The sequence below is a fragment of the Harmonia axyridis genome, chromosome 1 (assembly GCF_914767665.1).
Source record: "Harmonia axyridis chromosome 1, icHarAxyr1.1, whole genome shotgun sequence".
Classification (NCBI taxonomy): domain Eukaryota; kingdom Metazoa; phylum Arthropoda; class Insecta; order Coleoptera; family Coccinellidae; genus Harmonia; species Harmonia axyridis.
Genome location: NC_059501.1, coordinates 85,346,760 through 85,359,279, shown reverse-complemented (window position 1 = coordinate 85,359,279; position 12,520 = coordinate 85,346,760). Strand labels below are relative to the sequence as shown.

General features: G+C 30.6%; 1 protein-coding gene and 2 long non-coding RNA genes across 4 annotated transcripts in view; 2 read left to right on the top strand and 1 right to left on the bottom strand.

Annotated features, from left to right (window-relative positions):
- Window positions 1–12,520, bottom strand: part of LOC123671662 (protein artichoke) — a 69,698-nt gene that overhangs the window by 55,011 nt on the left and 2,167 nt on the right. The window lies entirely within an intron of this gene.
- On the top strand, window positions 929–3,064 carry LOC123671670. Of its 2 annotated transcripts, XR_006746153.1 has the most exons (4): window positions 929–1,137; window positions 1,536–1,654; window positions 1,715–1,907; window positions 1,994–3,064. It is a non-coding gene; the product is annotated as an uncharacterized LOC123671670 (long non-coding RNA). The 2 variants fall into 2 exon arrangements; XR_006746152.1 differs by having other exon boundaries at window positions 1,536–1,907.
- On the top strand, window positions 7,955–10,651 carry LOC123671669. The gene is made up of 3 exons (XR_006746151.1): window positions 7,955–9,138; window positions 9,426–9,637; window positions 10,032–10,651. It is a non-coding gene; the product is annotated as an uncharacterized LOC123671669 (long non-coding RNA).

Sequence of the window (12,520 nt, the reverse complement as noted above, 5' to 3'; positions counted from 1 at the left end):
AACCCTTTAAGGGTTTTCAGTTGACAAGCATTGAAACGGCTCATTCAAACAATCCCCATCCTCAAAAGTATTATACAGGATGTCCTAAATTGGATGCTCACTGGTAGCATCTAGAGAAAAATAAGACTAAAGGAAAAAGTCTTTAAGGATCCTCGAACCCTTTTTTTTCGAAATAATGTGTTAACAGCAGGCAGATCATAAATATTTTGATTCATTCCAGGTTATTTCCAGCTACAGGGCGTTTTTGAAAAATGGCAGTTTCAAATATTTCGGAGTATCTTGGTTTCTGTGTGAGAGGTATTCGAGAATTCTGAAACATTTTTTCCAGTAATTTTTATGGTTTATATGATACTCATAACAGATCATAGAAATTAATCACTGTTTCAGAGATACGGAGGAAAAATGTTCCTTCTTAAATGGGACACCCTATATTTTTTAACGCAATTTTTTAGCCGCTGACTGTTCGAAAAGCATCCCGTTATCAGTTTTTCAAAAATGTCTTCCGTTTCAAAGATATTGAGTTGAGTGGCTCTGTCTGTCCGACCGACAGACACGAACCTCAAATCGTTCAGGGTGATATAATATATACATTTTGGAATTCTTTTTTTTTCAAATTGTGTAGCAAAAATTTCAATTGTGCAAAAGTGTGCACAATTCTTTCTTTATCTTCAGTAAAATCAGAAGCAGAAATATTATTAATCGATTATCAGCCAAAAAAAAATCAATTCTAGCTTGTAGAGACAGAAAAAGTAGTACCGAAATTGAACGATCTCAATTCCATCAAAAGGACAAATATTCGCTTTCAAAAATGCCCCAAATTATACATAAGGTAACGTACTGAAAAGTTCACTTTCATTTTCCGAACATCTGTTTCTATGTGAATTATCACCGATCGAAAAAACATCCGAAGTGAAAACACGTTGAAAAACATCATATCAGAATATTCCATCTGTTTATGACTTATCAGGGTGCTGTGGGATGAATTTAATTTAGTTTTCACTGACTCGCGCAGGTATTTGTTTATGTTACGTAGTTGAAATTTTGTGATCCAGAATCCTGGCATTTGTGTTCAGTGGCCATCTTGTTATCAATGACAACTGTTATTCTGCTAATTGAAGAGGTTTTTCGAACAAAAATGTAAGTATTACTGATTTTTTCCATAAAACTCGTGTGATTATTTGTCTTTAGTATATTGATGATCATCGAACAGCACCTATACGTTCTGAGATTTGAATATTTGACTCGAATTGTTGCATCTAGATATTAGATCAATACGTAAAATAAAATATATCGGATTCTGTTGAGGGCAAATTTCATATCTGTGCGTATCCTAGTAGAACTGAATTCTATGGTGCTAAGTGCTTGACAAATATTAATGTCCTTCTGGATCTGGTGAATTGATTTAATTAGGTATTTTCATTTGTCTTCAACAGAATCGCTCAGTTTTTCTTGAGGAGTAGATAGATATTATACTGATGTTTTTAATGGGGTACCTAGTTGCCGAGAAGTTTTTTATAATTATTTGTTATTTTCAGAAGTATATCGCTGATGGATATCTGTATGAAGTTGGAACCGAAGTCTACAATTCTCACTGATATAAGGGAATGAAAAGAACGAGTTTGTATAGAAGTAATAGCTGATGGATATTTGCATTGTAAGTTTGAACAGAAGTCTAGAATTCTTACTGATCACAAATATATGATAATTAAATAAGGTAAAGTGAAGTATTGAATCATCTGTCTGGACATAGAGAAATGAGCATATTAATGAATAGAATAATGGACAAGATTTATTATGTTAAGAAGTAATGATTGATGGATTTCTACATTATGAGTTGGAATAGAAGTCTAGAATTCTTACTGTTCACGAATATAAGAAAATGAAAAGGGGAAACTTGAAATCATAAAGTAAGAAACTCACACTAAATTTTTATGTGGTTAAATATTTGGCTAATACAATTTGCAGAAGAACTTGATTATCAATTTTGTTTCAGTATCCTTCTCATTACAAAATTCGAAAAGTTAAATACCTTATCGAGTGGACAGGACAGTGAGCTGGACGATGGATAGAACAGTTAATAGGAGAGAAAATGTTTAAAATTCCAATATTAGATACTAAAGGTGCTTTGACTTTTTTATAGAAGAAGTAGGTAAGGGAAGGACCATACAAGGTAAGAAACTAAGACTTCTAAACATATCTTATAGTGGGTTTCATAAAACTTTCATTGTGGTGATTTACTCGATCAAATCATTTCTGTGTTCAATTTCAGTTCATTGTTGACACTTCCATAGATTCCAAACTACAGTCAACGAATTGATCGGTCAATCAAATTTCTATAGAACCCGTTTTTAGTTATTGGTTTCTTTTCTGAAACTATCAATTGTGTCAATCGTGTAAATCGGACAAAATTTTGTTTTCATGTGAATTTCAAAACTGCATAGGAATCAAATTGCGATGAAACTATGCAATACAATTTCAAAAATTATGAATAATTTCATGTTCATCGCTTAACCATAACCATAGAAAATCCAGAAAGATATCTAAAAAACTTGCCAAAATTTTCGTGGTCACTGAATCGATCAAGTTGAGATTTTTGATGTTGATATGAGAGAACATTCTTAAGCTACATGCGGAATCTCAATATGATCATATCATTTGAACTATAAAACATCATAGAAAAATATTAGAAAAAAAAACCGTATTTCCTCAAAAATATGATCTAGTTGAAGAAGGCTGCAAAAGCTAGATGAAAATCAGTAGTCTTAAATTTTTCCTTGCCAAGCTTGTAAGAGTGGCCTCGTAAATGATTTTGATTTCTCTTGAAATCAAATGCCATCAGTTTCATCTCTTTCCGTATGTCAACTAGGTCGGTTTTAAAAATCCATCATATTTTCAATAAATTGTACTCTCGAAAAATGTGTTTATATCGTTTTTCACTTCTTATCTGACGAAATGACTAAACTTGTTTTCATCTTCGCTCGACCGCTGCATATGTTTTTATCTGAGAAATAACTCGATTTTCATTTAGCGGGCTGTTCGTGAAGATGAACGTCAATAATTTGCGATTTTGAGGTTCTTATAATATGAAATGCGTAGATATCGATTGTGTTGCCGCATCAAATTATAATATTGTTTTTGGTGTGGAATAAGTGTATTGAATTTAGTAGCTGGTAGAGTATTTGGATTTGCATTTGACTTTTATTTTCGAATCCCGAATTCATACTGATAAAAATGTGAGTATTTATATTTTTACAGTACCTTTAATATTTTTTCGAAGTCTGCATTGATTTATTTGATGCAATCTTGTTATTGCCTCAAAATGTATAGGTTTTGTTAATAATCTTCGTATACAGGGTGAGTCAATAGTACTCGATCGTTCAATACCTCTTGCAGATCTTTCAAATATTGACGGAATGGTCAGTACTCGACACATAGGCTAAAATTATTTTTGACTCAACAGGATGGTCTGAAAGTGGTAAAACGCGCTACCACCCTCTTCTCTCAACGGAGAATGCCACTTTTTTCGACAAATTAGATAAGTAGAGTTGAGTAATGAGTAAGTTATGCAGTTTTTCTTTTAATTCTACAGGATTTTCCATTTCAGTCTGATTAACATATCGATTTTTGAAAATTCACAAGTCTGAAATTATTGAAACTAGGATATCACGATGAAAAATATCTAATTCACTTCAATAACTAATAACTTTCAGAAAACAGATCTTCATTCGATTTCGTGGCTCACTTTCGACTCTCAAATGCATAGATTATTTGCTGTCAACTTCTCAACAGACCCTGAAATGTCTGGATTTCAAATTTCAAAATTTAATACACTTAAATTTTCAGATTTAATTTTCTGGAGATTTTTTCAAAATTAAATCGCTACTTTCATGAACTTCAATTAAAAATCACTTGAATTTGGAGTAACGTTCATTGTCCTTCAGGATATCTCACAATAAACTCAGTGTTTCATTTGGAAGAAGGCATTCATTTTTGTAATCATCAGAGTAAATAAGAAATATTCAACGGTGCTTTCAGAAGATATGTCATTAAGATATTCTCAAAATGAACCCCGAAAATTTCAAGTCACTAGATCTTTTCGTTCAAAATAATTAATAAGAATTTCATTGAATATCATTTGAGACCATTCTTGGTTCAAAACTCGCAAATTATCGATATTGTGATGAAATGATAGAGTGTTCTATTCGGTTAACGAGCGATCCAAAATGATCTGCCATCAATATCAGATATTTCAATTACTGTTGCTATCATTCAACAAACTGAATTTTAAATTTGATTATCTCGTCCACTAACTACTGTTTTGACAGTATCAGAGTGTACCAATCTGTACACTAACATATTGATAAATGTGAATAGAGTTGAGCTCAATTCATTCAGTTGAAAATTTCCATTAATTTCTTATTATGTTTTGTCAGGAATATGCGAATATTTTTATATTCATGATATATTTCGCTGAACTATCAAATTCAACTAAAGGCAAATAATCGATTAACTTTGAGTAGATTTTCAAAATATTAACACAAAGAATACCCTGAAACAGTCTCTAATGAGATTTCATCATATTATGAATCCTCTTTGAAGGATTCCAACGAATTGGTCTTGGTGGCTCAAAAAGGCAAAAATGTTTTTATTGTTATTCTAGTATTCAAGGCGACATTCTGCCAAGCATTTTTTTATAATTCAGAAATTCATCAGATTTTTAGCGTAGGCAGAATGTCACATATATAATAATAATGATTATGTAAACTGTGCAAAAAATTATTTAAAAAAGAAGTTAAAAATATAACAGAACATTTATGCAATGGGACATTCTGCCAGGCATTTTTTATAATTCAGAAATTCATCAGATTTTTAGCGTAGGCAGAATGTCACATATATAATAATAATGATTATGTAAACTGTGCAAAAAATTATTTAAAAAAGAAGTTAAAAATATAACAGAACATTTATGCAATGCGACATTCTGCCAAGCATTTTTTGATAATTTAGAAATTCATCAGATTTTTAGCGTAGGCAGAATGTCACATATATAATAATAATGATTATGTAAACTGTGCAAAAAATTATTTAAAAAAGAAGTTAAAAATATAACAGAACATTTATGCAATGGGACATTCTGCCAGGCATTTTTTATAATTCAGAAATTCATCAGATTTTTAGAGTAGGCAGAATGTCACATATATAATAATAATGATTATGTAAACTGTGCAAAAAATTATTTAAAAAAGAAGTTAAAAATATAACAGAACATTTATGCAATGTGACATTCTGCCAAGCATTTTTTTTATAATTCAGAAATTCATCAGATTTTTAGCGTAGGCAGAATGTCACATATATAATAATGATTATGTAAACTGTGCAAAAAATTATTTAAAAAAGAAGTTAAAAATATAACAGAACATTTATGCAATGCAACATTCTGCCAAGCATTTTTTTATAATTCAGAAATTCATCAGATTTTTAGCGTAGGCAGAATGTCACATATATAATAATAATGATTATGTAAGCTGTGCAAAAAATTATTTAAAAAAGAAGTTAAAAATATAACAGAACATTTATGCAATGGGACATTCTGCCAGGCATTTTTTATAATTCAGAAATTCATCAGATTTTTAGCGTAGGCAGAATGTCACATATATAATAATAATGATTATGTAAACTGTGCAAAAAATTATTTAAAAAAGAAGTTAAAAATATAACAGAACATTTATGCAATGCGACATTCTGCCAAGCATTTTTTTATAATTCAGAAATTCATCAGATTTTTAGCGTAGGCAGAATGTCACATATATAATAATAATGATTATGTAAACTGTGCAAAAAATTATTTAAAAAAGAAGTTAAAAATATAACAGAACATTTATGCAATGGGACATTCTGCCAGGCATTTTTTATAATTCAGAATTTCATTAGATTTTTAGCGTAGGCAGAATGTCACATATATAATAATAATGATTATGTAAACTGTGCAAAAAAATTATTTAAAAAAAGTGAAAAATATAACAGAAAAGAATAAAACTTATAAAAAATCAAAAAAAGCAACAGAAGTAACAAAAAAATAGCCACAAAAAAGAAAAACAAAGAAAATTAAAAAATGGCGAAAAAGTAAGAGCAAAAAAAAAAGAAAATGATCAAAAGAATTCAATCATGGGATATCCTGCGAAAGAATAGTTCACGAATTAGAAATATATAAAATTTTCCATTATAAGCAGAGTATCCATTGACGAAAAATATATTGTCTAAGAAATATGTAATCAACTCTCATGAAAGTTGAATGTAATTTTTGGTATTTATTTCACACAATGTATTAAATTCACAAGATATGTGAAACTATGTAATGTTATGAGGAAGAATGTATTGGAAATCTGGTCATTCAGAGACACATGGAGAGAGCTCACATATATTTAGGACGAAAAACAACAGAAGAGAGATGTAATCGAAATAAATGAAGATTGTATTTAAATTTTCAATTATTGTATTCAATCAACAACGTCAACGATGTTTGACATGTATTTGTAAAACTGCAGTATAATATTCCCAAAAAAAAAAATTTAAAAAAAATTTAAAACCAACAAGAAAAACAGAAAAAATTATCGAAATATGACAAATGACCAAAAAAATAACAAAAAAAAAATAAAAAAACGAAAAAACTAGAAAAGAAGGGAAGAAATCAATCAATATTTATATTATTCTGTATTTATGTCATAAGACATTTTGCTGAACAATTTTCCTAGAATTTGAAGAAATATTAGATTTTCATTGTAGGCAAAATGTCCAATGTCATAAAATTAATGCATTCATCTCAAATGAAAAGCCTCCAAGTCCAATGAAAAGACAATAAATGAGTGCGTTTTGTAATATCCAAAATGCAATCAAGTCTACTTCGATTATTATAAAATGAATCTCCTTAGGTGGCTCCTTCAGCGGTTTTAATTTTCAAACACCTTGTTATTTTTCTATTGGTATATTGAAAAAAAAAAGAATATTATACTCTTGATTATATTCTATATTTCAAACAGGCTTCGGTATCATATATTTACGTCGATGATTTGCCAAATGGTTCGAATTCGTAAATTAGCATGGTTTAATTTGTAAATTAAGACCAACAACCATATTTTAACCTCAATAGACATACCTAGTGGAAAAAATATTGTTTATATTCATGACTTGATGGTTCTAGCATTTCATCACAATATCTGTATTTGTTTAATTTTTTGCTGGAAATGGTCTCAAACGATAAGGTTCGGATCACTCATGACTAATTTATCCTCAATCCCAATTCTATACGTCCAGCAGACGGCCTTAATAATAATAATATTATTATTAATATATTACTTTCGTAAAGAGACACTAAACAACTTGGGGTAGGTTTGGATTTGGAATGCCAAGGTTAGGTTTGTTAATGGGCAAAATTGGATCAGAAGTTGCACATATTTTGGAATATTTATTATTATCCAATAGCTTTGTAGTCCCAACACATTTTGTGAATTCTTGCCTCAAAAAATCCACGGAATTAGAATTTTTTAACAAAGCTAGGATATTTTCAAAATTCACTACTTCAAATCTTAAAATCAGATAAAAGCGAAAAAAATAAAATTCGATTTCATTTATTCCACAATAATATTATACTTCAAAATCGGTCTAGAATAGTTATTTATAATACAAGTGCAGAAGGCATTGTTATTCTTCCACGAGTTCAAAATTCAAAAACGAGCCACGAAGTGGCGAGTTTTGGAATGAACGAGTGGTAGAATGAGCCTTCTGTACGAGTATTATACATTATTTTCTCTAATTCATTGCATTTTCATTGAAATTAATGAAATATTTCCATAAATATATTTTAGTGATTTTTGCATTGAAAAATGTTGGTTGGCAGAACTGATTTCTTTAAGGCAAATTGATGAATTGACAGATAAAGCCGTGGCGGAAAGTTCGGAGTACCAACATAGAATAATAAAATATAACCATGAAAACTGTGCGTTTCTGATATATTCTCGCACGATTTTGTTCTACAAGATGTGGAAGAATGAACGGAATAACCACAGAATTAGAGAAAAGTTCTTATCTACCCACTAGTAACTTTTATAATTCTCAAATTCGCAAGTGTTCATTATTTCAAAAGACAAAAATTAAGAATTGGAAGAAATTGTGAAAAATATTTAACTAATTAAGATATTATTCTATCTGTTCTCTGGTTTGACTGATCCTTTTCCTATAGAATTGTTTGTTTTCCGAGCATATTCCAGTTTAAAATTTTTTTTTATTGAACCTTCAACATCGGACAAAGCTCAAAATTTTCATAATTTACGTCCTAGAATCGGTTAATTTGACTGTTGGAGATCTAATATTCACCTATATGCAGTTATTTCACCTTCAAAAGTGCAATTGGCGCATCTGGCTCTACATCAGAGTTGTCTTGATTTTGTATTAATCAATTTTGTTATTTTTTATTGGACAAGAAAAGTACGTTTCTTGAATATTGTCGTTTTCAAAAGTTTCTGAATGAAAAATAATATATTTTTTACATGTTCCAGAGCATAGTTACTGGTTTATTTTGAGCCCCACCCGTATAGGTATTTCCTTCAATTAGTTTCAGATCTGATTCTAGATGCTTCAAAAGGGCAATTCCTCAGCATAAGAAATGACGATGTTGTGTCGTTTTAGTTACAATGGAAGGAATTTGAAGCATAGTCCTAATTATGGATTCTACAGAAGAAGTTGTGATGCTAACGAAAGGAAATCGAAAATTTCGAGAAAATCATAAGTAATTATGATTTTTTTGTTCTGTTTTTTAGGGGGTTTTTCTAGTCGCTACTTGTACATTATTTATGCTCATGAATAGATGACCCAGGAGTCTGTGAATGTTCTCTGGAGTACCAGAAAGAAACCTTGAAGGAAAAATGTATAGGACTTGGGAAAAGGACTACCCAGCAGTACCTAAGAAGATTAGTTAAAGGAAAACCGTCTGAAGGAATAAAATAAGACTTGAGGACGCAAAGTATTTGCTTTTAAAAAAAAATATTCAACATCATATTCTGATAAAAGTACATTAATTCCTTCCTTACGAACATGTAACTAGGAGTCAGTCAGATGTGGTTCAGCAAAATCACCCAGAAAATTGTAAGTATTGTGTTTCTCACATGATATCATTTTTTGAAGAAATTTCAAGCCTTTGTTTAGATCTGAATTCCCAAATTATTTCGTTAAGAAACATTGACGTGCATAGGGAAATTCTCGTGCTAAATTTTGTGGTTATGTTGTTTCCAAGGGGGTAATTATTTCATGAATGAGAGCTCGAAAGCTCCCTACTGCAGGTCGATAATTTACATATTTTTCGCGCAATTGTGAAAGAACCCAGGACATACAGAACTAATTGAGATTCATATTGAAAAAACCTGAATTTTCAGATGGAGATGAACTAATTGAGAGATCATGAGTGGAACCCTAGAAGTATCTGTCTACTTTCATCCAATATATTCAGCTACCAAATTCTGTGGTCGAAACACTTTCTGTGATTACTGTTGAGAATTGAAAAGTCATTAACAATTGCTATGAAGATTAGAGTGGACTTGTTTCTTATTCGACATTGTATTACATCTGGAACGTCTCTACTCTCGAAGTAAGTTTTTTGAATTTCTTTATACTGGGCTGATTGGCCTTTCCCCAAAAATTGTAATATTTAGAATGTATAAATGATCGACAAAAGATGTACTCATGTAAGAACAACATATCTTTCAAAATTTCAAACTATAAATGGATTGAATAATAATGGATAATAACTTTTGGGACATAGCCTTAAGTCAAGAACAATAGTCTTGTGCTTAGTGTACTTCTTTAAATTCTCCATTTATTTGAAAACTTGTGGTGTGAATAAATGAAAATAAACGGTAGTCCAGTACATAAGGAAAGTAGTTAATTAATAACCACAGATTAGAATAGCTTACTTTCTTCAAGTAAAACAAACCACAGGAATTGTTTTTGTTACCTGATTTTAAATTATAATTTTTTTTCAGTAATGAATACTGAGTTGTCAATAATCTATCCTGTTCAAAATGAGATCCGGAATGGACCACATTGAAATGAAGGAACTCAACTCAAAGTGAGGTGGCAGACTAGAAGGAAGTTTCTTTTGAACGCTGAAGGACAGAATAGATACACACTGAAGAACTCAGAGAAAGGAAGTGGGCAGTTCCTGATTTCAATATCCTTGATATCTTAAATAACTGCAATTTGTTACATTTTAGTTCTTTGTTTTTATGTGCACTCGTTCAGTATGCCCAATATTCCAACAAAGAATTTTTAATTTTTTGTCCAAAATAGTCAATTCATGGATGAACAATTCTTGGTATAAATTGTTTCTGTCCGTTAAAAAGAAACGCTTAGAGATTTGAGATTTTCATGGTTTATGCACCTTTCAAAATTCCATTTTCCCAATAATTCTGAATTTGAAACTAAGTAGTTAGTTATAAAATGAGGGCAACAAAAACTTAATTCCAAATTTTTAAAGTATCACATCATTTGAAAATTCTAAAATATTTTTATATTTCTCAAAATTTTTATACAGGGTGGCCATTTGAAAACGAAACAGACGAGATTACAGACGAAATGAAGTTTTTCGATAGAAATGCTCGGACAGGTCGATTTCTGTTTCGAGGGGGACAACTTCAGATGTAGGTTACGGACGCATAGCGCTTCAACCCTTGCTGTTACAACCCCACCCCCAATTTTTGAATAGGGAAGATGGGGTGAGTGATACCTCAATTTAAAGGTATTTTTATACTGATTTCAGCACAGTAATTGTTTTTTCATTTTATGCATTAGTTCTCGAAATATTCATGCGTTAGTTAGTTAGGACAGTCATGGTTGTTTTGAAGCTCAAAATGTCGATTACTACAAGTGCCATGAAAACACCACTTCATTTTCAAATACTTAGTTAAGAATATTTCGAGAACTAATGCATAAAATGAAAAAACAATTACTGTGCTGAAATCAGTATAAAAATACCTTTCAAATGAGGTATCACTCACCCCATCTTCCCTATTCAAAAATTGGGGGTGGGGGTTGTAACAGCAAGGGTTGAAGTGCTATGCGTCCGTAACCTACATCTTAAGTTGTCCCCCTCGAAACAGAAATCGACCTGTCCGAGCATTTCTATCGAAAAACTTTATTTCGTCTGTAATCTCGTCTGTTTCGTTTTCAAATGGCCACCCTGTATATCCAGAATTTTTTACCATATTTTGCTGGAATTTCATGTTAATATCAATATAAAAAAAGAATCTCCAAATGTTTAGCTCAAAGCGAATGCTCTAAATTAATAGCTGAAATTGATTGAAATATCACTGAACGAGTGCGCAAAATCTCAATCTATTGATGACATACCTATTTTATTTTGAGATTGTAAACTGTTGTCTATTAAATTCTTTATTTTGTTGTTTTCTGCACCGGAGGGATGAAAAGCTTATTCGAAGGTAAGTGAGACATTTTCTTAAAAAGAAATATCGAATGAAACTCTCGGTTTTATTAAACTTTAGGCCCCAAATGCACATCACAATCAAGCTGTCAGTGTTATCGTAAGAAATATTGGTAGAAACATTTCCTCAATATTAGAATTACAATTTATTTTTTATGAATTCTAACGAAGAATCTATTGATTTTAACCAAATAAAAAAACAGTCATTCAAATATAATGCGCGATATAGCCTGATATGTCATATTGAAAATAATTCTCAGATTGTTGGAATAAACAAAAATATCGAATTTTTGCATTCAAATTGTATTACACAAAGCTCGAGAACGTTAATATTTACTGTACTAAATAATTACTTCCTTGTAACAATCTTTTGCTGAGGGATTCATTATTAAAAATCGGCAACACTGTTGGCAGCGTACTAAGAAAGTGCTAAATCCTGATGTCTTCTGAAATTTTTTCGTGCGTTTCATAAATAGCAAATAAGAGTTCTTTTTACAGATTTTAAACATTGTAGTGGTTTTTGAAATATTCTTCAATACTTTCAACTAAAATCAGTAACTTTTTTGTCTGAAATTGATCATCATAATTTATGCATTATTATCAAATCTTATTAATAATTTGTGACATCTTTTTCAAAACTTGCGATGCAAAAATTAAAAATATTTCATCATCCACTAGAACGTTATAGTAAGGCAAGTGTAAACCTTTTTGTATATTGAAGGATACTGCAGGGAGTTATCTTCACGTTGAATTATTGGTTTTATTACCTATATTTTAAGGTAAGTGGGAGCATTCTCTTGAATGAGATATTGAGGGACACTCTTGGTTTCCAGATCTTTTGTGCCAAAAATTAACGTTAGCAATTAAACCGCCAGTGTTATCGAACCTTAAAAATGGCGATATAAACAAATGCTCAAAATTAGAATATTGAGGGAGAAAATCGATAAATCAATTTCTTGCATTCTTATTTCTTCGAAATTTCAACGGAAAATTTATAAATTCAAACGAACTAATACATGCAACCTAGAACTC